This window comes from Alosa sapidissima, chromosome 9 (assembly GCF_018492685.1).
Source record: "Alosa sapidissima isolate fAloSap1 chromosome 9, fAloSap1.pri, whole genome shotgun sequence".
NCBI lineage: Eukaryota > Metazoa > Chordata > Actinopteri > Clupeiformes > Clupeidae > Alosa > Alosa sapidissima.
Window position 1 is genome coordinate 16,219,490 of NC_055965.1, and position 26,901 is coordinate 16,246,390.

At 39.5% G+C, this 26,901-nt stretch overlaps 2 long non-coding RNA genes across 2 annotated transcripts; both read right to left on the bottom strand.

Moving 5' to 3' along the window:
* Positions 1-8,228: 8,228 nt before the first annotated feature.
* LOC121718406 lies at positions 8,229-9,796 on the bottom strand. Its single transcript, XR_006033923.1, has 3 exons — positions 9,436-9,796; positions 8,659-9,178; positions 8,229-8,576 (listed from the first exon to the last, which is right to left on the bottom strand). It is a non-coding gene; the product is annotated as an uncharacterized LOC121718406 (long non-coding RNA).
* A 16,062-nt stretch (positions 9,797-25,858) lies between these two features.
* Positions 25,859-26,901, bottom strand: LOC121718430. Its single transcript, XR_006033950.1, has 3 exons — positions 26,816-26,901; positions 26,218-26,490; positions 25,859-25,924 (listed from the first exon to the last, which is right to left on the bottom strand). It is a non-coding gene; the product is annotated as an uncharacterized LOC121718430 (long non-coding RNA).

Sequence of the window (26,901 nt, forward strand, 5' to 3'; positions counted from 1 at the left end):
AATGGGGGCAGCCGTGGCCTACTAATTAACACTTCGGACTTGTAACCGGAGGGTTGCCGGTTCGAACCCTGACCAGTAGGAACGGCTGAAGTGCCCTTGAGCAAGGCACCTAACCCCTCACTGCTCCCCGAGCACCGCTGTTGATGCAGGCAGCTCACTGTGCTGGGATTAGTGTGTGCTCCACTTCCTTTCTCCGCCATTCCAGATCTAAGAAATCAACCAGCTTTCTCTTTTCTTCCTGTAGCTCCTCAGTCATGTCTTTGCCCACACTTCTCTGGGCTTCTGTGACCTCCAGGCAAAATAAGCTGTTACGTGTCACCATTTCCTCTATCTTCTTCAGTAGCTCTATGACTTCATCTTCTTTATCATTCCAACTTATAACATGATATCTGTTCCCACACTTCTCTACAAGCCACTCAAGATGTCCTCCTTCACACTCAATGTGCTCTTCAATACTCGTCTCTCCCAGCAGGTCTCCACATGTGAACAGCACCATGGTGTGTCTCCAGACATCATCACCAAACACCCTCATGTTGTCTTCAGTGATATTTTTCTGCTCTTTAGAAAATGCTGTGTCTGCTGGCACAGCCAGAAGAATGGCATGAGGAGTTTTGGAATCAAGTGTCAGCCCTCGCTGCAACTCTGTCTTCACCCGTTCTGGAGTGCATTTAGCAGGTAAGTACTTCCACCAACCAGGGGTGTCCACCACATAGACTCGTCTTCCAGCAACTTCTCCAGATGTTCTCAAAGATTGATAAGTTCTACTTCTCTTAGCATAATTTCCTTGGCCAATAATTGTCTTGCTTACTGATGTTTTTCCAGAGAACAACCACCCTAGCAGATAAATCCTTAGTTCTGGTAGTCAGGGTATAACTCCTGAATGAAGGTGGAAAATGAGACTTTAGTAATATATTTTATAAAACTAATGGTGTTATAGCTTTGAATTTACTGAATTTATTTGGTGAATTTAAGTAAAATATATAAGAATAAGATAAAGTCATAAGACATGTTTTTCTCCATGTAGCTTTGTTTCTTATGATGTAGCCACTCACCATATTTCTGTAGTATTTCTCTTTGGATCTGAACCTTCTGCCGTCTCTGCTGTGCTCTCTTCCTGTAGGTGTTCCTCTTCTCTTCAACTTCCCTCAGTATTTTCTCATCAAGCTCAAAGTTGCTGTTCTTACTCTTGGCTAGAATATCAATTTGTTTCAGTATCTTGCCTACTTCATTACAGCCTCTGCAGCACACTACAGCATCACTGCCAATGACCAGAATGAAAGCGTGAGGTCCTGGTGGACACTTGGACACACTCAGTAACAGGTCCTGCTTGATAAACCCTGCTGTCTCAGTCAACAGATTATTCCTCGACCAGCCCGAGGTGTCAATGAAGATAAACTTATTGGCAGTGACCTTACTGTCTCCCTTCTCACAAGCTGCTGTTTTTAAAATCTCAAAATCTGCCTGACGGCGCAAAGAGGTTATCACAGACATCTTGCCAGACTGATTTGCACCCAATACTACCACTCGCAGCTCTGGAAGAAAAACAAATACAGATTTGTTGAGATTGAAGAGGACAAAATAATTTTGTGTTGCATTTGTTGTATTCTGCTATTCTTTTTGTAAATAAGCATAAATGTACAGATACTAAACTTTTGAAACTTTGGTTGCCTAACTGAGAGTCCATTTCAGTCCAACTTTCAGTTTTGATCAGGTTAGAATTATGTGGGGAAAAACACACAAACATACAATATCCACAATTCACAAACTAATGTCATGTAATGTTCTTTAATTACTATGCCCTCACCACACACACACACACACACACACACACACACACGTTAAGGTGAAAAAAATGCTGTGGTCTCCTCACTCTGGTTTAAGTAGGCCTAATTCTTCTTTTTCTGGTCACGAGGTAGTCTCCCCAAAAGTACAAAAACATATTTTTCCACCCTGTAAATGTCACATTCAGCAATGGTTTTTGCTAGTTAACCTTCAAAATGTATCACATTTTATTAACCAGGGCCAAAACCCAACGACTCACTCCTGACTGCTAGCATGTAATTACGTGGCACCTTTGTAACAAAATCAAAGCAGAAGTCCTCAACAGGGGCAGAAGGGTGGCACTGTGGTTTAGTCACAAGTTAGCACAGACAAAGGGCATGGGTTTTTTTTACATTTTAACGATCACGCATAAGCAGTATTAATAAAGACATTAATATTCTAAAATATTAAGCTCTAGACTCACCAAAATATAAACTGCATTGGATACCTTTAACATTTTTAAATTATTTTACAGACAAAGTATAGGCTACTTAAAGAGTTAAGGTGTTGTGCTGCTAGACTGCACAGGCTTTGGATACACCGAGAGCGTAGACAATTTCAAAGTGAGAGCGAGCGGAAGACAGAGACGATGAGTGGCCCAATGCGAACGTCATTTCTGTGCTCTCAATCATAATTGTTACAGGTTTATTCCGGGCAAGATTATTTGTCACCCCTCAATTTCTGTATTTACGCTCTCGATTCATGAATCTGCGCTCATTTTCATTCTTTATGCACTCGCATAATTAAGGCAGCTAACTGACGCCATAAATATCCCCCATCCCCACCCAAAAAATATATATAAAAATAAATAAAAAAAAATCTCCTAGACCTATGACCGATCCTCCTCATCATTTGAATGAAGAAAAGTCTTTCTACAACCAACACATATAATTAAATCTCTCCTTGGTGTGATCTGTGTGTCTGTCAGTGCATCTGTTTATCACCTTATTTGCTCTCCCACATGTCTTTTGACTTTCTCATTCACTCTCCCAGACCTACGGATGGTGCTGATTGGAGGGAAGCAGTCAGGCAAGACCTCTTTGATAAACACAATTCTTGGAGCAGAGTCTACTGTTAAAACGTCTCACTGCCAGAAGAGGGAGGCTGTGGTCAACGGTGTTATACAAGGAATTTGTTCTCTGCATTTTACACTCTGTGTGTACACAGACACACAGACACACACACACACACACACACACACACACATTACTAGGTCGACTGCATGCAACTACAAGTAAATCCATGATTCCAGTAGGCCTACAGGATCAAAGTGTATGGGAGAAGACTGCTTGAAATTGGTAATAAAATGATTAAGAGGCCTACAGGTCAGATAACAGATAAATGCTTTATGTCTTGACATTTTAGGTGTACAATTCTGCTCTGTTGCCCCGTTTCTCTGTAGCATATTAAAATGCATGTGAAACGGTTTACCAAATCATTAATCAGTTGTTCATGTTGTCTAGATTTTTATTTTCAGGTTCACCCACAGACTTGTTCCTGGACTTGGAGGATTTTTGAGAGGAGTAGCTAGGCCCTGCAGTTTCTTTAGGACTCAGTGAGAAGTAAAGCCTGAGTTCTCAAAATAATATATTTTTTACCTGCTTTCTTGTGCAACACAACTGTATTGTGATATGCCTTTATAATCTTCTCTCATTTCAAAAGTCTCACAGACTACAATAAATTGAGTAGCCAAGTGTAAAAGGTTGCACTGCAAAAACAGCCGGTAAAAAAATGTTAATTTATTTATAATTGTTGACTGAAGATACACACAAAGCACAAGGCTCTTCAGAGTCTCTTAGGCTACTTGACACAGAACTATCCCAGGTTTAAGTACACAACAGCAAAGGATAGATAATCATACAGTGACAGTGGCAGACTCAAGAGACATCCAGTCAATGACGCAAAATAAACAATCAGAAGTGACGCAAATGGCAAGCAATCAGAAGTGATTCAACCCAGGCGCCTTACATTATCCATGTTTCAGACAGATATCAGGGTCATGAAGTAAAAACATAGCCTACTTTTAGTGTCAAAGTGACCTACTAATGAGAAATGTAGAACATTAAAACACATATTGGAATATACATAATGCAGGTATAGACCTTCGGGCTCGTACCTACGGCCGAATTACAGCTGTGGCAATATCCTTGCACATTCTCACTCCCAGTCGTGTCATATTGCTTAATCATTAAACCACATTGGAATATTGGACATCATGCTCTATTCAACTTTCTCTCAGGAGGCTATCATTAGCCTGGCCTCGGCCTGTCTACGTACTTCCGGTCGATTTCTTTTCCCTACAGTACTCAGTCAGAGTCTGGTTTCCAGGCTAGGCCATCATGCCAATTTTGGCTAAATTGACCTAAATGCGTGTCCAGGATTTATGTCGCCTGAACTGTTCCGCGCAACCACCAGGGAAGTAGTTTTTCACTTTACTTGGGGAACGTGCTTTTTGGCCATGTGATCAACCCGGAACCGGTGAAAACGAAAGTAGTCTAGTTTGAAGCGAGGGCAAGTTGTGCACAGGAATGTTTCCATCAGTTTTTGTCAGTAAGTATACATAAAGAATTACATTTGCGGTTGTAGGCTACTTTATAAAGGTTTTGACTGGTGTTTTTTTCGTGGACTGAAAACCAAGAAGATATGACCTTAGGGGATCATCAACTAGCCTACCAGAGACGAGACGAAACGAAACAAAGTTGGTTGAGCGGCGGCGGCCTACATAAAGCTTAGACTAGAGGGAGAGCAGATAGCTAACAAACGTTCAGAAAAAGTCCTGTTGGCAAATTTGAGGAAAAGTGGGTAAAGGGGCTATTTCACACAATTTGAGGGTGCTGAATTCAAATATGTTGTTTACCAAGCTCAATTTTGAGTTTTAAGCTTGCTAGTCAGCATAATTCACATACTTTTTGGTTTTGCCATCAGATATCATAGGAATTGCAAAAAATAAGGCATTAATATACTCTTTATGTATCAGATATGTTGTAGGACAGACCAGGAATTACCCCAATGACCCTCAAGTAGCAAATTAAAATAAGCTAGAATTAAAATATAAATTGAAATAGGCCTAATATTCAGTATGACGTTTAGAAACAAAATAGATTCCTTGATAATAAATTGATAGAATAGTAGGTGACTGCTCATTTTTCTGTAGAAAGTCCTTTGTCACTAACTATTATGAACAGTTGTCAGTCTACAGAGGATTTACACTGTATTTTTTTTTACTGTAAATGTGACTGTGCTTGCCTAGTTAAAACATCTCACTGGTGCTCTTTCCTATCATTCAAATTCCAGCCATGCAGAAAAATGGAAGAGTGTGCATGTTTGAGGAGTGCTGAAGAGTGCTGTGGAGATTGCATTATTTGCAAAGAATTTAGACAAGATATCCTTTATGCAACAAAAAGAAACATTCTCCAGTGCATTGTTGCATATGATGCTGAAAGGAAAGTGGAGCTGGACAAATCCTCAGCTATGAACTGATTAATGTCCCTGTACTGTAGCTATTACAGATACTGTAGCAATGGTTATTTGTGAAGTGGAAATAAGTCTATCCTCAAGTGCTGTCTAGCAATGTGGAATGTCCAGTAGTGATCACTGCAAAAACTGCTCATTCAACACTGGTAATAGATGCTCAAGATCTATTTATGTCTTTAGGACACCCATCTGACTGCAGCACATTTAAGAAGTACTGTATGCAGGAAAGTTTGTGAGAAACTTTCGTATTGTTATTTGGTGTTTGTTATGTGGTAGCAAATTATGTTAATCAAAGACATAGACCTAATGTAGGAATGCACACAGATATTGCAACAAATAATGGTGTAGGCCTAAGTTATCTAATTAAAACCTGAGTGGTTGAAGCATACTTATTACATTACACTGGGAGCAAAGAAAACTATCTTCACTTTTTTTCCCTTTGCAACTGTCAAAGAAATCCCATAAACACGGGAAGGCCTAGGGTAGCCTACATCAGATGGCCTAAAGATTAAGCTCTTCTGCATAGCATTACGTGATTTGCATGCAGTAATTTGAACACAGTAATTTGAACACTGACCTTGATCTAGCCTACTTTGGCTATTTAAAGGTAATTTATTGCCAAAACACCACACAATATAAATGAGCTATAACAAACAAAAAAGGACTTAAACTACTAGGCCTATTTTACTGACTACAAAAATAATAATTATGTAGGAAGTTTAGAAGTTTAAAACCCAGAATTGACCAAAAGTGCTAGCCTGGGTGCCATTCCGAACTTAGTCCCGCCCAACGGGAAGTTCGGTCTGGCATTGCTCCATTGTGGGGCAAGTATGCTCGCCCTAAATCAGGCGGACAAATCAAATCAGGCTTTACGATGATGGACAGGTGAGCAACAGCGCTTGGTCTATCACGTCACCTGAGCACGCTTAGATTAGGCTTATGTTTGAAACAACAACGCTGTGGCTAGAAGGATACATGGCTTTTAAGACCCCATATGGAAAATGCATATTATTTAATGAGTTTGTATCACTGAAAACGATTATTTCTGAAAACTTTGGCCAAAGTTGAGATGTGCGAAAACTGGTGGTTTCACTTTCATCAAGGGAAAACAGCGCTGTTGCATTGCGACATTTCGTTTGAAATCTCTGATTGACCACCTGTTCGAGGGATTTGCGACAGCCTTTCCCAGCTGTTTAACATGTTTGTAGCATATCACTGTTCAACAGAATTATTTTAAAAATGGAGGGGATATAGGAGCAGAAGGATGGTTCGTGTGTTTTCTTCCTACACCTCACGGTAAGCTATTTTGTTGCTCTGATTGGTTAGGTCTATCCAATTGAGTGCAGAGGCATTCCCCCCCTGTATCGGTTGAAGCACGCCCCATAATTACGTCCCAATGGAGCAGTATCAGACTCATATTCTGACTAGAATTTGAGTATGACAACGTCAGGCTACAAAAGTGCACCAAATTCAACACAAATGCCTGCATCCTTTCTTTTCCAGATATTTTAGGATTTGGATATCGTTTCAGTATCGAGTATCAAGATATTTATGCAGGTCGAAGTCATAATTTTGGTATCGTGACAACACTATGCCAGAGCCACTCTGTTTTCTAGATGTCGAGGATCGGGGGCTCTACCACCAACAAGTGATACTGCTCAGTGACATATTAGAAGAGCACATTATCAAGCTCTAGTATGGAGGCAAGCACACATACCAAATCCAGTGTTACTAGAAGTAAAATGTTTTTTACTTGTCGGTTGTTGCTGACGGTAGATGCAGTTTTGCATTAGGCTTATTCCCGCTATACAAGTTCATATGTACTGTAGGAGATATTCTGAGTTGAAGGTTATCTGTGCAACTTGTTATTGTGATGAAATGCATTAAACACCACATGAGTGACTCACTATGTTAGTGTGAAAAATACGGTCCTTGCAGTGTGGGTACGGACTTGACGCAGAAACTCGAAATAGTTTTATTAAGTCTTAGTGGTTCAGGCGAACGCTGTGGTCGCCAATGTCAATCTACCAATAGCATAGTACAATACTGACATACGAATATGACAAGCCTATCAGATTTGGCTATACGAATCAGCTGTTGGACAACATACAAACTTTTTTAGCAGCCGTCCCGACATGGCTACCTGACATCGCCAAAGAGGATTGGTTTTGTGGGGTAAGTATCTTTGATATATTATATATTTATCCCATGTTGGTTTCGTAGACAGCGATGGTCAAATGTGTTTTGTCAAATCTGAATGTCGCAATACATCATACTTTCATAAAATCATGAAACATACTCTACCGTGTCTGTGGACATTGTTATTTGCAAAGCCGGGGTGCTGGATAAACAAATAGCATGCGTGCGACAGAAGAAAAGTGCTTTAGTATTGCTTAAAAATGTCCCCCAATATGAGATTTGCCACTAATTGCCATTTATTTTCTCATTTACAGGGCAAGTTGAATTCAACATTGACGTTAACACAAACATTGATTTTAATGTTTCATCTTTGATAGCAAACTTTGGTTACATTTTCTTTCAATAAATCTCTCCACTTTTGGGCTCTAGTCTTTGCATCTTGGTTTTATTTGTGAAATGGCAGTAGCATTCTCTGTGGTAGCCACTGGTGTCTGGAATAGCAGTTGATTCCTGGCTGTTCAAATTAAATCTCTGCACTGCCTCTTCTGCAACAACACTCTTTACAGGCAAGGTCTTTCCAGAGAAACACTGACTTAATGAATTTATCGCAATTTAAAGCTGTAAATGGGCTTATTGATATTTGGTATTATTGGCTTATTATCAACTTCCACTACATGCATGCAGCAGTTCATGGTTGTAGATGATGTAGGTACCATGTGCCTAAAGAGGCTACTACCTGACTTTTTCCATGACGTGATGGATGTATAAAACTTGCGAAATACAAATACAAATTCCAAAATGTATGGAAAACGTTTATTAGTGTTAGTGCAAAGAAACAGAACAACCATCATACATTATGCTGTAAACGTTACTTCTACACCCATACTTGTTTAATTTAGCCTACAGCCTTTTTTTTCCATCAAGTTGAGTAAATAGTTCAAAAGCCTAAAAATTACCCAAATATTCCACATTTCACGTTGGACACAAGTGTTTGTTTACAGTGTTGCATTATATTAAGGTACAAAAAAAACTTTGGTGTTGCTTTAAGAAACTAGTTTGTAGAGTACTTGCGTATGTTCCAAGACCTAGGAGTTAGCTTCACCCCCATCTTCAGACCTTTGTGAAGCACTGACAGGCTTCACCTGTATGAACAAGACTGTAAATAACTGAACATTGCAAGGGCCAAACTTTTTAAGGCAGGAAAATGTTCAGAGAGGGACTTACCTCCAAATAAAGACTGCTTGCACAAACATATTCAGCAGGCAAGTGATCAGGTTGCAGTACACCGCCGAAGCCATGGGTGCAAGTTGGCTGGAGATGGCTACGAAGTGTAGTGGATGTCACTGCCACCAGCTCCAGAGGCTATACTGGCACTTGTACACTGTGGATACAAAAAAAGTGTACTAAGGGTAGATGTACATGCAAAAGATCTGCCATGTACAGACCTATGCCAGTGCTCAATGTGTGAGAACAGGTAAAGCAATGACTAGAGTGGCATTCTCCTGAATGATGTTCACCTCTTGAGCTATTAGCTCTGTTTATTTGGTTATCAAATATCTGTTAATTAAATGTTTTAATTAAATCTTTTTTACAATGTCTCTTTTCATGCATGCAACACTGACATAAGGTTAAGCACTGCTACTTAATTTGTAAGACTGCCACTTACGTCAAAAGTTCTATACTGCACATAGCCTACCGCCATCTTGTCAATACAGCCTGCCAATTTTAAGTTAGTTAACAGGCACTGTAACAAAATAGATCGTTCCGTGTTAACAACTGCATTTTAAAGGTAATCGCAGACGTTTTGTACACGTTTTGTTCAAAATCAATGTACCTAAAGACAGTTTTAGCTAGACAAGCTAGCAACAACCATTAACCTACCAAGAACGCAAACCTTAATTAACTAAGATTGCCGTTACATTGACAAAACACATTTGACCATCACTGTCTACGAAACCAACATGGGATAAATATATAATAGGCTATATCAAAGATACTTACCCCACAAAACCAATCCTCTTCGGCGATGTCCATACTCAGGTAGCCATATCGGACGGCTGCTAAAAAAAAAAAAAAAAAAAAAAAAAGTGTGTATGTTGTTGTCCAACAGCTGATTCTTATAGCAAAATCTGATAGGCTTGTAATATTCGTATGTCAGTATCGTACTATGCTATTGGTAGATTGACATTGGCGACCACAGCGTTCGCCTGTACCACTAATAGTTAATAAAACTAATATTTCTAGTTTCTGCGTCACGAACGTCAGTGGCAACAAGTGGCATATCGCTTAAAATAAATGTATCCTACTGAATAGTAAAAAAACAAGTAATCCATCTATCATTTTTCAAAGTTGAACAGATACGCGGCTTCGGCCCACCGCCTATGGCTGTTCTGGTCCAGGCTGCCAAAGATGGCAAGCTGGCGGTGTTGCAGGCATTCGCGGGCTGCTGCCGACGCTGCTGGTGGCGCTGCTGGTGATCGTAAGGCTGCGGGTGCCATTAGCACTCGACCTCAATCACCAGGGTGCTGCTCCTGCAGGTCCTGTCTGGCCAGCCGTTGATACACCAATGCTGTCGTGTCTGTTCCCATCTTCCTCTGTCTCAGTGTCCTCGAGGACGCCACCATCCCACTTCTGACACCAACTGTGAAAAATACGGTCCTTGCGGTCCGTACCCACACACAGGATGAGCGGTTAGGACTCACTGAGGTGAAGTGATGATGGGGTGAAGACACAGCAAGCAAACGTGGATTTTGGTGGAGAGTGCAGATTTACAGTGCGAAAACAGTGCAAACAAAAAGACTTGACGACAAAACAAAATTCAACCAACCGGTTTCTTAAGCAATAGCAGTCACAGTTCTAAAATCTGTATTGTCCGCACTTCTCACACCGCACCTCTCACAAGACCCTCTCCTGTGTGAAGTGAGCCAGCCTTTAAATAGGCCAGCCAATTACCCCAATCAAGGAATTGGGCTAAACCATGCTAGAGGGGTAGCGGTCTGTACTAATACTTTTAAAATCATTCCTCGTACAAACACATACATACACAAGACAAACACAGCAATAAAATGATACCCTTCAAACAAATAATCAAAGGGTGAGTGCAGGTGAATGTCTGGTTGCAAAGTCTGTGTGTATTACACAAGGTAGTTCTAACAGTTTAAAACAGGAACAGGAAGTTAGGGGAAAAGGAGAGGTCTCCTTTTCACAGTTAGCAATAAAAATATGGTTGTGTTTTGATTAGAATTGCCGAGTTTATTAGGCTACATGTTAACTGTAATCATGTTCCCATTAAATACGTTAATGAACTATAGTATGGCTTCTTTAATGCTCAAACATATATTTAGAGAACACTTTTATTTGGTTTTAGTGATTACTTTTGAAATCAACACAATTTAGGGAAAAATAATTTTAAAAAATCGCTATTTTAGGTTAAAATGCTGATTATGCGGCTTAAAACTCAGAATTGAGTTTGGTAAACAACATATTCAGAATCAGCACCCTCAAATTGAAGAAGGGTGGTTTAACAACTTTTCCTCAAATTTGCCGTCAGAAGTTCTCTTCTGTGAAGCTGCTCTCCCTCTAGACAGATTAGGCCTACTTTTTCACAGTTTACAGATATTGCATCCGTGGACATGAGTGAAATAGCTTATTATTGTTCGGGACTGTAGGCTCTGTCTAGATTAGAAGTGGATCTGTAGGTCTATTTTCAATATTTCGTCGTTGTAAAACGGCCAACCCAGAGAATTATTACATCATGTAGCCTAACTTTTTTACGTAGCCTATGGATAGCCAGTAAATTCCATGTGATGCTATTAGCCTACATGTGTTGTTTATTCTGCCAACAATGACTTTAACTAACTTTTTTGTCGAAAAATAAAACTTTTACAACAGTCGCTCAAAGTCCACTTCAGATTGCCTGTCATAAGGAGGAGGACAGATATCCATGATGCTCCCCCCAATGAATGTAAGACAACGACATCCATTCAACTTCTTGTCTCTTCTTTGTTTCACAAGAAACAAATTCAGCTCTCATTGATATGTTTTCACCTGTCTTTCCCACATACCCCTTTGGAGAAATGAGGAGCAATAGGACTAGATTGATTTTTAGTTTTAAGTTTCGCTATAGCTACCCTTCTGGCTATTTCTCAGGAAATTTCAAGCAACACCAAAGAACTTTTCTTATGTCACACGCATGCTATTTGTTTATCCAGCAACGGCTTTGCAAATAACGATGTCCATGATAGACAAGGTAGAATATGTTGCATGATTTTATGAAAGTACGATGTATTGCGACATCATGCAAGTCAAATTTGTAGTTTCTTATGTCTCGTTCCATCGAACTACAAACCCGCTACCCGATCTGGCAAACTTACATAGTGCGGTTACAGCCGATAGAGGGCCGCGAAGCGAATGCAGAAGTGCCGTTCACCCTGTTACGAGTTGATGAACCACGGAAACAATTTTGGAAACATTATTTTAAGGTACAAAAAACTCTTTGGTGTTGCTTTAATTAAGAAGAAAATTGATTACGAGAAAAATGTCCAAATCACAAACTGATGTTAGCTCAGTTATGTCTAAGAAAAATAAAGTAGAAAATGAACAGATTTACTTCCATATTTTCTTTCCCAATTGTCAGACCTTTTCACCAGTTTATTGTTTATGGCATTGTGCTTTGCAAGAGATTTTGCTTAACTCACACTACTAGACTGATTACAGGATGATTACTGTATTCATGCAGATTGTGTACAATTGTGTGAATTCCTGATACAGAAAAGTGATACAGTACAGTGTATATCCACATATATGAAACTTGAACATATTCCCTGTCGGGACTTATTTTCCTGATAATGACCAGCGTTCCATTATCCCGTTACATATTTCCATCTATGTTAAATAATACTGTATTTCCATGTACAGTATTTATCAATGAATTTCAAACTATCAGCGCGATTTCATGCAGCCAATAAACGGTTTATTGAGAGTAAACCGAATATGCGTGTGTCTTGTAAACACCTTATTCTGATTGAAATAAACCGAAAAAGGCCATATTCGGCTTACTAATAAACCGTTTGCACAACCTAGCATACCGTATGCCTGTTTTAAACAGAATATTGGGTCATGAAAACACCTTAAACGGAATATGCTCCCAGAAGGAAGAGGATTGTAGGCCTGCGCATGCTCAATTCACACATAATTAGGAGAAAATGTCATGATAGCGACATTTTTAAAAATATTTGTGAAAAACTTAATGAGGCTGGCTATCGACGTATGCCTGAACAAGTGAAATACTGGTGGAAGACCCTGAAGACGTTAGGCCTATATCATTCAGCCAAAAGAGGGAATTCCACCAGCGGAGATTTACGTCATGACGTTGGGAGCCTATTTGTGGGCTGCGTCGCTGACTTGTTCGGAATAATGTCGATTGCTATGTAAACAGGAATATGCTCAAAATGTGACATTCCACTTGCTTGTAAACAGGTTGAACGGAATATTGGCATAAACGGAATTTGGGCAATAAACTGATTCAAAACCGTTTATTGGCTGCATGGAACTGCGCTGTATGAGTAATTCAATATTGGACACTTTATTTTCTGCATATAATTAAATATATTCAGCATAGACTTTCATGCAAGATATCCTAATATATGTCGGGTTCCACATATATATATATATATACATTCTTGACAAACAAGGTGTAACCGAGGTCTTAATATTCCTACATACAGTACATTCCTTAATACACCTATGGCTTCCTCTTCCTTTCTTTCTCTCCCTATGTCTGTCTCTATGCCGCTGTTCCTCTCTATTTATTTCTAGGTTGATTAGGATGGATTTTCCTCAAGATGGTGTGAATGCTGTCAGTGGAAATCAGACAGGCAGAGCAGCATGTGCTGTGTCCAGCCACGTGTCCCTGAAGGATGAGGAGTCTGTTACCCATGGACAGCAGGGGGTCAGCAAAGGACAAGTGCTATCATATCCAAGGTGAGTTGTTACTTTTGTTACCTGTTCAGAGATGTTATACACAGACTTGCAATAAAAGTCCCAACACACAATCAGTGTAACAAGACAATAAGGCAATTAGTCAAAATCTCACGTGTATGTCGGTTTAGGTTGAAGTGAGATGAAAACATCTTCAACATAAGGTGTGCTAAAAACATTTCCTCAGGGTTGGCAGGACTGTTAGTTAACCTTCATATGCTACAACAGTGCAGATATGCCTGCTCTGGTAAAGCCCTTCCGCCCACGCTCTTACGCGCTATGATAACACATCAACTTATGGTACCGCCCTTAAACCAACCTCTGCTTTCTGAATTTACACATCACACTTCACCAAGATGGTGGCCATTTCAGTAGATTTACTCACTAACATTGTTGTGGAAACACAATAAGCATGGAAACTAAATGCACACTTCCTGCAACTGCATTAGCCTAACGAGAAAAGTTACTCCTCTAGTAAGTATTCACATGAAATAAAACAATAAAGCATTGAGACCATTCAACAAAGCACACTGGGTAATAACAAATTCAACACATGAACTTGTTGCTATGGACTCGTCTCTAGGCTTCCTCAGTCATTGTAAAGCTGCCGAAACTGAACATTATCCAAAACTCAATTTCTCAGACGAGCGTCAATTTGGGAGCTTACACTCCTTCCTTCTCAAATGACTTGAAAAGGCCGTTTGCACAATTTCACAAATAATCACAGGGACCGAAAAATACCTAACATGCCAACTTTTTCCGGGTTTATCATTTTAACGTTTCCCCGCTGTCTTGCCGTTTTAATATTTTCCCGTAGAATATCCCATATTACTGTAATACTCTCATAACATTAGTCCTGCATTCTGGCCTGTCTCTGTGTTGTCCTGTTGTTACCCCTTGCCCTTCCAGAGAAACAGATGTATTCAAATCATCGTTTTGCTTGCTTGAATGCGAACTCAGTGTGATGTTAACCTAGGCCTATTTAAGTTAACGACGTGGTTGTCGTGAGAACACGATTCATTAGCGCTTGCAGTGTTCGGCCGTATGCTATGCCTACGTGCGCACCTGCCAGGCTACTCAGCTAGACAACGAATCGTATATTCACTCCAAGTTGGCCTACCATAACTTACCAACTACACTGTAGACCATAAACTGGCTATTTATATGACCAAATGTATTTGTTCAACTTTATGAAGCAGAATTACGCACTACTTGGAACGTAACACATTTGTGTTGGCAGGAGAGAGAATGACAGCGATTAACAAATTGCACTTGTTGCTGGTTACCAATAAATAGGCTAACTATATATTTTTTTGCAAACAACAAAAACAGAAAGCATGGAGACAGCAAAGCTAGAGATGGGCAGGAACGAGGTCAATTGGTATTAGAAATGCTTGTCAAAACGTTAGGAGCTGGATGTGTGGATGAATGAAGCACAAGTATGTTAAGCATGCACACTGTTTAAAGTTAGGCTACACGGTAAACTACAAGTAAACCAAAGTTAAATTTAGCTTTTTAGGGCTGGATAAAGTTGACCAAATGGATATAGGCTGTTAGGCGTGAATAATAGGCTACTTTGTTGCTCCAACCCTTCCAACGTTAATGGGGACGGATGTTGACATTTTCCGTATTTTGCGTGAGAAACCCGGGAAATCTCACTTATTTTCATTGTTCAATGTTGACAGAGCTATGGAACGAAAGAGAACGTTATATGGCGACAGAAATCAACAATCAAACAAGCCACTTTCATTTTTTGCTGTTTTCATTAATACAAAAGATGGGTGACCCCCCCCTCCTAGACAAAAAAAAGTTGGGTGACCCTCCCCTCAACAAAGAATAAAAAGACATGACCCTCCCCTATTTTCCTCCGGTGACCCCGTTTATAAATAATGAACGATCCCTTACAGTATGGTTTGACGTCCAGTTGCACCTTGCACGAAGAGGCAGGGAGGGTAACCGGGATCTGACCAGGGATTCGTTTACCATCAAACGGGACGAAAATGGGAGTATATCACTCTATCGTTTAATGCCGAAACGAAAAATCACAAAGACCCAAGGGACGCTATGCAACATACAGTACCTTTCGGACTAAGCCGATGGCTGTGGTCGTAGAGAGGGCCTCTGATTCCCTGATTCGCTTTAGATCAGCGCTTGAGATGGGAGGATGGTGCTGGCCGATGTCTTTGCCACTCTTGCGAATATCTTTGATTACAGACTTAAAAACATTGTTGCTGGACTTAAAGGAACCATATGTAAGATTGTGGCCAAAACTGGTACTGCAATCACTTTCAAAATACTTTAGAGTGGTGTATCCCCTCCCCCTCCCCCCTGACTCGAGGTTGCCAACGCGGATGGCGAAACACTACTGACTTTGTGATTAGTAGATAGGTAGAGGGTGGCACATCAGGCCAAAACACAACATGACATGACAAAACACAATATCAACAACAGTTGAGGGCTGCAACTTCACTTTTTAAATGACAATATCCTGGACTACTGTTGTCAGTGATATAAGTATTTGAAATGAACATAATTTATTCATGTCTAGTGACATATCAGGGCCATTTTATGATTAATTAAATCTTACATACGGTTCCTTTAAATTCTGGGTTCTGATGTATGTTGAATTTAGCATAAAAGTGATTTATTCCTTTACGGAGAGAAATGTAGCTCGCAACAGAATAACTATTGCCAGCACTGTTCCGCACAGATGGATAAAAAGCCCTCAACAGTTGGTTCAGCTGGTCGGCATTCCTCCGTGGTATCAGATGACTTTTGACTTTCTGTTAACCAGTCTGTAAAAACTTTTATGGCCCAAGAAGTGTTTCTTTTGGTGTTGATTTCGTGTCTGTTTTCTTCTACTTTGTTTACCTCTTCCTCGGTTAGCGGTCTATGTCTCTTCGTCCGTTCTTCACCGTTGTTTCCTTTTCTTTTTCTTTTTTGGGGGGACAAATCCATAAACTGGGCCTGCCACCAGCGCTCAGTAGTTTCGTATTCGCCGAATATATTGAAGTTAATAGGAAAGTCATCCATTTTAACAAACCACAAGGTGTCGCCAAATTGCTGTAGATCGCTTTTTTCCGTTAGGATAAGTGAACGGCACTACTTGCGGAATGATATGAAAGACGTATCGTAAGCACAAAACCCGTTGCCATTGACAGTGGTAAATGTTTGCAGCGGTAGTTACATGAATATATCTTACCGCTAGAACTTTGGGAAATCCCATTCAAGTCAATGGAGCTTTCTACTAGCATTGTGAAGAGCCGTGTAATAAGTAAGGGATAATGTATAGAACGCCGGTCATTACTGGGAAAACTAGATGTACCGCATAGCGGTACAAAATATGACCGCCGCTCAGTCCTGTACATCCGTTCCGCGAAAATAAATCACACTTCAATTTGTCTCCATATTTTACTCCATCCCCCACTCTTGAAACTTTTGTGTATGCTTGTTTGGCATGCCTGAGTGTGTGTGTGCGGCTGCACAGAAAGTACCCTACTGGTGCTGAAAAGGTGAATAGATTGTAGAATAGCCAAAGAAGATGTACTGTAGAATTGTTATAACACCTTTAAAATCTCTAAACAATCACAAGTAGGGCAGTTCATCACAGTTCATCCATTGCAACTGGATTGATGAAAGGTCACTTACACCTGTAGGCTACATTGTATTTGGGAAAAGCAAAAGGTATCAGCATAATGTTATTTATTTATTTATTTATTTATTTTTTATGTATTTTTAAACAAAAACATCTCTGTCAGTTCCATGCCGTTTTCAACAGCTATCAAAAACAAAGGTCATTTTTGGATGGATGGATTTTTTGTGAATGTTTCTTCTTCTACATAAGATTTTAGTCATCTTTAGTTCATGTAATACTTTATTGTCAATGCACAAATTAAGTAACAGTAGTCTGAAACGTTATTGTTAATGCACAAATTAAGTAACAGTAGCCTAGTCTGAAACGAAATGCTGTTTTACATCTAACCAGTGGTGCAAATAACTGACATGTCCAAATGGGCCTTGATGAAATGCGTCGCTAGACTGTTCATACACATTTTAACGGGCCAAAGTTGAAGAGCTTTTGTCCGTTATTGTTAGTGCAAATATAGGCTGATTCATGTTCCCTTGCATTGTTTAACTGAGGTCCATGGCTAGTCTGGCTTTCATCAGACCAAGCTCAATCTTTTAATAAATCAAAAAATAAATAGCGGGCAGATCAGGCTGGGTTCACCCAGCCTAGTCCATAGGCACCCGATATTGTTTAATTTTCCGATTGAGATATACATGCTCTGGCTATTCTAAATGCAAAAAAGCATCAGGGAGTTATGACAAAACGGTAACTAACAAACTAGATCCTAATAGAAAGCTGTTAGCTTCCCTAAGCTACAGGTAGGATTATAAGGTAGGCCTATTTACAACATAAATTGTCAATAGGCTATGCTGGCGACACAAATAAAATCTCCTTTGGAAACCAATGGCTTACGCCTTACAGTATCAAGCGGACTTAAACTGTCATATCGTGGCAAAAAGTTGTAATAACATTCACGCAGCTCCATGAGTCAAGGAAAGCGCGAATGAAGTAGCCACTTCTAAATGGGACCCACTACACAGTAGCTTAAGGTGTTTTGCTAAAGCAGCCATAATGAAATGAAGGTGTCATTGTTTGGATACTTCACACACACGTGCTTTTTAATTTCACAGACTACAACTACCAAGCTGTAATCAAAGCACATCGATTCCCCTCTCACACCCTGCACGCACTTAAAACAAAATAAACAGGCGTCTCAGTCTCACGCATGTATAGGCAAAACTGTATCAGACCGGTGTAACGTTGGTAAATCTTCCATTGCACAGAATGATTTTGTAGTACGTGCAACAAATGACAGTCGAAAGATACAAACAGTGCTGCTATACATTTGCTTGGTATAACCGCATTTATAGTTTTCTACAAATGCAATAAATCAAATGCCTCCATCACTCAACCAACGCTAACGGTAACATTACCTAGGTCCTTATTGATATTACAAGATTAACGTACCTGCAGTAAAAACCAAGCATGTCCGATAAACATCCTCAGATTTATTTCGGCTTCAAGAAGAAATGGGAATTACACTTCATGTTAACATCGTCCTATCCTTATTAGATGTTCGCTGCGGTAAATTACAGTCCTTGTATGAAGCGTCCATTGTTTTTTCCAACCCACTTTTAACTTCCAACAAAATTACGTCTCACTGCAACGATGCGCCATCTAGTGGACAAACGACTACTTCTCGCCAATACTGAAAATGCAGCCATGATGATGATGATGAATATTTATTTTGGCTTTCTTTTAATCCTACTGATTTTCATTTTTTCCGGGGGGCAAATCACAAATGAGTGATTATGAGATAAAAGATTGAGCTTGGTCTGATGAAAGCCAGACTAGCCATGGACCTCAGTTAAACAATGCAAGGGAACATGAATCAGCCTATATTTGCACTAACAATAACGGACAAAAGCTCTTCAACTTTGGCCCGTTAAAATGTGTATGAACAGTCTAGCGACGCATTTCATCAAGGCCCATTTGGACATGTCAGTTATTTGCACCACTGGTTAGATGTAAAACAGCATTTCGTTTCAGACTAGGCTACTGTTACTTAATTTGTGCATTAACAATAACGTTTCAGACTACTGTTACTTAATTTGTGCATTGACAATAAAGTATTACATGAACTAAAGATGACTAAAATCTTATGTAGAAGAAGAAACATTCACAAAAAATCCATCCATCCAAAAATGACCTTTGTTTTTGATAGCTGTTGAAAACGGCATGGAACTGACAGAGATGTTTTTGTTTAAAAATACATAAAAAATAAATAAATAAATAAATAAATAAATAACATTATGCTGATACCTTTTGCTTTTCCCAAATACAATGTAGCCTACAGGTGTAAGTGACCTTTCATCAATCCAGTTGCAATGGATGAACTGTGATGAACTGCCCTACTTGTGATTGTTTAGAGATTTTAAAGGTTTTATAACAATTCTACATCTTCTTTGGCTATTCTACAATCTATTCACCTTTTCAGCACCAGTAGGGTACTTTCTGTGCAGCCGCACACACACACTCAGGCATGCCAAACAAGCATACACAAAAGTTTCAAGAGTGGGGGATGGAGTAAAATATGGAGACAAATTGAAGTGTGATTTATTTTCGCGGAACGGATGTACAGGACTGAGCGGCGGTCATATTTTGTACCGCTATGCGGTACATCTAGTTATGTTATTATTATAGTTTATTTATTAATAGTAATACCAATATTATCATCTAATGCTGTGATAGACTAGCCTAGAAATCTACATTAGACGCACCCTAGCGGCAGCAAGTGTAATTTGCAGCCAGGGTAGTCTAGCAACTCTCCGTTGGCTTGCAACCTGGAAAAATGAAACTTCTATCAGGCCAATCACATCGTGTATAGAGTCGCCGACGGTTCCGCATGAATTTCCTGCTACTTGAAAACAAAGAAGATGGATGCTGCTGCTTGCGAACAGCAGTCTTTGAATCCCAACTCGAGTTAAGCTTTTTTTAAATGGGCAAAAGTTAGATCAACTAGCCAACTATAGCTCCGCTTGTGGGAAAATGCTTGAGACTCATGAGTTAGGGCGCTATCCTATTGCATGCAGAGGGAATTTGAAAGACAACTGTTTATCTCGCCCCTCGGATTGAACATGGCGAATGGTGAGTTCCCAGACCCTACATCTTGATGTAGGTCTGGCTCGTCAGTCTAGTGATAGACCTTTCTGTCAACTTAAGTTCTTTTGAATATTACTAGTTTTGGCCTTCAGCAACTCTGACGTTTGTATATCATATAATTCAATCAATTTGTTTGGAGCAAGCTGTTTATTATTGTAGGCCTTATTATTGTTATCATTAAAGCATTTGCATCCACAGCAAACAAACAAGAAATATTAACTATGACCACAAATATTAAACAAAGTAAACATACAGCACAGAAACCTAAAAGACATGTGAAACAATCTATAGGCCCAATATATAGCCAGGTCGGATAACTCGTGGTACAGTGGAAATGACCAACTTCCTCAGACAAAAAACAAACAAACAGATTTTTGCTGATTCATTCCACTTTGTACACCCCCTGCTGATGAACCAACAAACAACATGTTATCAGAAGCATCACTCCATCTCCTGCTTTACGTTATTTTGTGTCTTTCTAAACGGTATGACTCAATTCATAGTTTAACATTGCATAAATGTAATCTTCCAGATCATGAGCTAAACTAAACTATTTACCTTTAAGTTGACTTTCATAAAGTAACCTTTTATAGAGTTGCTGAGCATGTGAAGACATTTATATGCATGTCTCAAAAAAGGATAAATGAGAATATAATTGTATGTGTGTACACACAAAAACACAACATACAATAAAAACATCAACTCGAAACATCAACTCGAAACATCAAAACAAACATTGATATATGACAAACCATATATCAGAATAAACAGGAGACCTTACCGAACACAAAGGTGTAAAGCAGTCCCCTGTACAGTTAGCCGTTCCAGAGTAATACAGTTTTGAATTTGCAGTAAAGTTCGACATACATGGATGTCTCCAAATTTAAATTGTTCCACATGATTTCATAACGGGCCAAATACAAAATAAATGTTACAAATATCGCCTAGATATTGGTAAATCAGAGGACAGCTGACTAAGAGTTTGTGAAAGTAGCCTTAATGATCACAAAATGCTAAGCATGCATCTAGGCTATTTGAGTTTCTTAAAGCTGCGCTGTGCTTACATTGTTCAGTACATGATTTCATAACAGGCCAAATATAAAATAAATGTTATATATAGCCTAGATATCTGTAAATATTAGATGATCAGATGATTTACAGTTCTATGTAATATGTCATGTTTCATGTGTTTTAAATGTTTCATACAGTGATGCAGGTCTGCAGTGAATAGGCTAAATACAACTTTGATCATTTTTATAGCCTACTACTGTATAGTTAACTTTGGCCTTGGTGCCCTGACATGTGGCCTTTGTGCCCCCCACCAAATATGCCCAACTGAAGGCCAAGTGGCCTTGCCCTCAGAATGGTGAAATCCCAAGCCTGGCCACAGCTATGACTGATTTGTCTCCATCAGATCCTCCAGGTCAGTTTGCCCTCAGGCAACCCTCTGGTCTCTTATGTTCTCGTAGTCTGAAGCCTCAGTGCAGACCTGACCTGCAGTCTGTGTGATGCCATAAGCAGAGGTCTTTACAATCTGAAATAACACACACACACACATACACGCGAACAAACACACACACACATACACACACACACACACACACATGCACACAAACAGACACAAACACACACACACACACACACACACACGTAATCATGGTTGTCTGTAGTAAACAGTGAATGTAAAAAACAGAGTCAGAGATATGTAAAATCTCTAACTAAGTGAAAATAATTAGGCTAAATCAATATCCGGTTACACTTTATAATAACTACACACAATTCATCATTTGCTAAGCATTTGTAAACTATTAGTAAATGGCTTGTACATCATTTGTAAAGTATTATTTCTCATTAGAAAAGCATTTGTACACACAGTTATAAATGGTTTTCATAGTAAATAAGCCTATATCTAAAATAAGTTTATACATAATTTTAATACTTAACAAATGATAATTTACAATACAATAATAATTTGTTGATGACGTAATATTTCCATTACTTTATTTTATCCATTATTTCCATTATAAATTAGAACTTTGTATGCCTTGCAACACATTTTCAAATGAGCAGACAATTTTTTTGTCATTTAGCAGACAATTTTATTTAGTGTGAAAGTGTGAGAATAGTAGTGTGTCTTACATCCAGAGTGGCATAATCAGGGGATCTGGTGGTGAGGTCAAGACCTGTGTATGTGTCATCAGCAGGACCAGGCTGGACAGCCTGTTAAAATGAAATAGTTTAATAAAGGGGAAATAAACATATTATGACAAAGACCTTTTTATGATAGACACTTGCTTTAGACTGTGGAGAGAAAATAAATTACTTATAGATTGATGTTATTTGGCTCTTTGTATTCGCATATTTTGGCAAGTGAATTTTAAACTGCTACAATAAAATTAACTGATGTTTCATGACATTTCTCCAAAAATGATCAAATTCACTGACTTGCTGAACCGACTAAATGCCATGACCCCTTAGCCTGACGAGCCAGACCCACATTAAAATGTAGGGTCTGGGCACTCACCGTTCGCAGTGCTCAGTCCGAGGAGCGGGATAATCAGTTGTCTTTCAAATTCCCTCTGCACGCAATAGGACAGCGGCAGCGCTATGAGTCCCATGCGTTTCCCACCAGCGGAGCTAGTTGGCTAGTTCAAACGCTTGCCAACTTAATAAAAGCTTAACTCGTGTCACACTGTTCGCCAGCAGCAACATCCATCTTATTTGTTTTTAAGTAGCAGAAAATTCAAGCCAAACCATTGCAACTCTGCCATCAATCAATATGTTAAGCCCACCTAACGACTCTATACACGATTTCATTGGCCTGATTGAGTTTCGATTTCTGGAGCTCACAAGCCGACTAGCCCTGGCAGCAAATGTAATTTGCTGCCGCTAGGGGCGCGTCTAGATTTCTAGGCTAATGACCCCTGGGAACCCTCTTAAAAGGCGCTTTAAGCGATGCTGGGTGACGTCACTTCTGTTGACGTTCAAACAAAACAGAAAGTTAGCTCGCTACTTCCTCCCCCTCCCTCCCATACAATTGAAACTCTCCTAAATCTCGTCAGTGATTTCCTGGAACAGTTTGTTCTGTTTTTATGGGCAAGGTTTGTCCAAGTTGTTTTGTGGCCGTTTTTGGAGCCTGGGTTGTCCACAGAGATCGTGTTTTTTTACAGTGTAGGCTATTTGCTTCCCTCCATGGTTATATTGTTGTCATTGTGAAACTATGCAAAAGTAAACTATGTATATAAGTTAAAAATCCCTGTGCACAGATCTTCTTTTTTCCAGGTGCTGATGATGTGCTATAGACTTATTTATTAGAATATGTATTAGAATTGAAACCTCAAAAAAAGAAGAGTAGCCTATACATGGATGATGTGTTTTTTGCTGATTGTTCAAATAAACTGTTCACACAAATAAAATCAGCAAAAATGCAGCGGGGAAAATAAGTATTGAACACGTCAACAGTTTTTTCAGTAAGTATACTTCCAGTGAGGCTATTCGCATGAAATTTTCACCAGACATTATATTAACTTAGGTAATCCACACATATTAAAAAATCCAAACATTAATATTCATAAGTAGAGTTATGAGTAAAAAAGTGGAATGGCACAGGAAAAAAGAATTGAACACGCTAAGAAAAAGCAGTACACAAAGGCAAGGAATGGCAAGGAACGAGCTGGAATCTATACATAGTTAGAGAGTAATTATCCCTCCTATCTGTGCAAATTAATATAAGCTGGCTTAGTACATACTGATGGGCTATAAAAAGGTTTTTTCGTTACCAAGGTGTCACACAAGAAACATTTCATGATGGGTTAAAGCAAAGAGCTCTCGCAAGACCTTTGCAACCTTATTGTTGCAAAACATATCAATGGAACTAGTTACAGATGCATTTCAAAACTTCAGAATCATTCAATAAGCAGTATTGGAGCCATTATCTGCAAGTGGAAGGAACATCACTGCATCATTAACCGGCCATGCACAGGATCTCCTTGCAAGATTTCGAACCAGGAAGTCAGAAGGATTGTCAGAAGAGTAGGCCAAGAGCTAAGGACCACTTGGAGAAAGCTCCAGAATGACTTGGATGCAGCAGGTACAATTATTACAGAGAAAATTATAGGTAATGCACTCCACCGCCATGGCCTCTATGCACGCTCACCCCGCATGACTCTATTACTGAAGAAAAACATGTCGAAGCTCGTTGAAAGTTTGCTACACAACATTTGGACAAGCCTATGAAATACTGATAGAATGTATTCTGGTCAGGCGAGAGCAAAATTGAACTTTTTGGATGTCATACTACACACCATATTTGGAGGAGAAATGACACTGTGCATCACCCTAAAAATACCATACCAACAGTGAGGTTTGGAGGTGGTGGTATCATGGTGTGGGGCTGTTTTTCATCTCATGGTACTGGCGGACTTCTTACAGTTGAAGGAATGATGAATGGAGCCCTTTTGTTCTGGGAGAATCTTGCCATCCACCAGGATGATGAGGATGAGACATGGCTAGACCTTCCAGGAGGACAATGATCCAAATCATTCAGCAAAGGAAACTCAGAGAAAGGAAATCAAGGCCCTAACTTCAATCCATAAATAGTTTAGGAAGTTAACTAAAGATCAGGATTCACAAGAAGGACCCCTAGAATCTTCAATATTAAAAGACTATCTGTTTAAAAAAAATGGGCCAAAATCACACCGGAAAACTGCGACTGATTAGTTTCGTCATACAGGAAATGCCTTGAAGCTGTCATTTCAAATAAAGGCTCTTCCCCAAAGTATTTAAGAAATTTCAGCAAGCGTGTTCAATACTTTTTTCCTGTGTCATTCCACTTTATTACACATAACTCAATTTATGGACTTTAATGTTTGGATTTTTTTATATGGGTGGATTATCTGAGTTAATACTAATGTCTGATGAAAATTTCATGCAAATAGCCTCACTGGAAGTATACTTACTGAAAAAAATGTTGACGTGTTCAATACTTATTTTCCCCACTGTATATCCTCCAGTGTGCTATGTATTCTCTGTATTTGAGGTTCTAAACTATGTATATATTGTAAAAGAAATCTAGTGTGCAAATGTCCATAGTCTAAAACACCATTGTCTTAAATGGTTTTCATGATATCCTGTTACATCCTGTACCATGAATGATGTATCACCATTGATTTGGAGATAAAAAGGACACAAGAGACATTTCCTCTACCTGTGAACCAGCGGTGGTTCCTCTGACAGCATCAGTGCTGGTGCTTCTCACCTCTCTGGCTTGAGTCCTGCAGACAGACAGAGAGGTGATAAAAGAGTTAAACTGGAATCCTTATTCTTATACTCTCAATAAAACACTGCAGTTGAAAAACGGGACCCATATTTTAGTGTTGTATTTCATATTGTTACATGCCTGGCTCAGGGCAAGGGTTAAAAGGAAGGGAAGGCCACACACATGTCACAATAAGACATATTAAAGATTAAGTAAAGTCAGTATTACTGTTGGATTTGGAAAATAAAAGTGTAAGCAATCAGGGTAATGTGTCGTAGTGAATAAGCAAAACACAACCCAACGGTGTGGGACAGACGGAGCAGTGGCAGGGGACCTGTAGAAGACAGACGCAACACACAGGCAGGAGGAGGAGGCAGGCAGGGCAGGGCCGTGACAATATCAGAACAGAACAACTCACCCTCTCTTAAGAGCAACTCCTATCAGAGCTCCAGCTACTAGCCCAGTCAATGTGCCCAAAATAAAGCCTACAACTGCAGGGGTCCAGAAGGAGTCTTTTTGGGGAGCTTTAGAAAAACAGAGAGCAACGACAGTAAAGATGTCAATACCAAATGTATTAAACATTATCAAAAAGATTACAAAAGGATAAAGGCACCTTTAATGTTAGAATTCCTAAGGCTGCATAGCTCATTTGTTCAAAGCTAAACAGTCTATGTTGTTGCAAATCAACTCAATATACTTCCATCTCAAGTGGTACATTTCAAGTTAAGACATCTCAAGTGGTACATTTCTTCTCAACACTGAAGTTCAGTGTTGAGAACAAAATATGAAATGAAAGTAAAAGAAAACTGCTCTGGACCTGGCATAAGGATCCTGATCGCAGTTGAGTTCTTCGAGCCGACCTTATTTTGCACCTCACAGTGATAAAGTCCATCCACACCAGGAACGAGGTTAAGAGTGAGGTTAAAGGTCCTCCCTGTGCCCAGAAGAGCTGTTTCATCTCCGGTCTTCCTGTACCAGGTGTAGTTGTGCACTGGTGGGTTGGCATCACTGCTGCAGGTCAGAGTCACTGAGTCGCCCTCCTGAAGGTCACCAGAGGGGCTGATTGATACTGAGGTCATCCTGGGGGAGTCTAGTGTACAAAGGAATTTGTTTGAATTAACTTAAATACAATATTAATCGGATTAAAAAACCCTCATCAATGATATTGATTAAAAGTTGAACATTATGTCATGCCCTCTGAATTACAGTTTGATTTTGTGATTGACTAGATGCTTTTCACAAGACTTCAATAGTTAACACACACAACCTGAGGGATACAAAAATAATGATGTAAACAAACAAACAAACAAATAAACAAACAAGACCACTGAACATGACATGAAATATTGGTCGAAGCAATGTACCATCAAGTATAATGAGGTCGCATAGAGGTCTCATTTAGTTGTCATACTCACAGTGCACATCCAAAAATGTAGCGTCAGAATCGCTGTTTCCGTGTTTGTTCTCTGCCTTACAGTAGTAAAGCCCACTGTGTTCAGTG